This window comes from Octopus sinensis, linkage group LG26 (assembly GCF_006345805.1).
Source record: "Octopus sinensis linkage group LG26, ASM634580v1, whole genome shotgun sequence".
Taxonomy (NCBI): domain Eukaryota; kingdom Metazoa; phylum Mollusca; class Cephalopoda; order Octopoda; family Octopodidae; genus Octopus; species Octopus sinensis.
In genome coordinates this window covers 131,471-132,187 of record NC_043022.1, presented here as the reverse complement: position 1 = coordinate 132,187, position 717 = coordinate 131,471, and positions in this window count along the sequence as shown.

The window sequence follows — 717 nt, the reverse complement described above, 5'->3', positions numbered from 1 at the left end:
TTTAATTGAAATTAATTTAATTTAATACACCCATTTTTTAAAGTCTATAGGAATAAAATAGGTTGTAGAAAATAAATAATTTAGCTTTTACAGGATTTGAAACCACGGAGGCTCAATTTAATTCAATTTAATTTAATTGAAATTAATTTAATTTAATACACCCATTTTTTAAAGTCTATAGGAATAAAATAGGTTGTAGAAAATAAATAATTTAGCTTTTACAGGATTTGAAACCACGAGGCTCAATTTAATTCAATTTAATTTAATTGAAATTAATTTAATTTAATACACCCATTTTTTAAAGTCTATAGGAATAAAATAGGTTGTAGAAAATAAATAATTTAGCTTTTACAGGATTTGAAACCATGGAGGCTCAATTTAATTCAATTTAATTTAATTGAACTTAATTTAATTTAATACACCCTTTTTTACCGTCTTATTTCTCTACTGCTTTAAAAGAAAAAAAAATTACTGCTTTAATTCTTTCTTTTGGGCTTATCCGAGCATGAATGCTTCAATAGGAAAGCACATAACATTGTGCTAGCCTGGTTACACGTTAATTCTGTTAAAGGTTTTTGTTGTGCGGTTGCACGGCGTTTGTCTGTCTGTGTTGAGACAGACAAGGACAGCCCCTCCCTAATGGGAGAGACGGCAAGAATATTCGAAACCCTATCGGACTTGTCTACGTCTGAGGAGGAGTTGGAGGAAGCGGTAAGA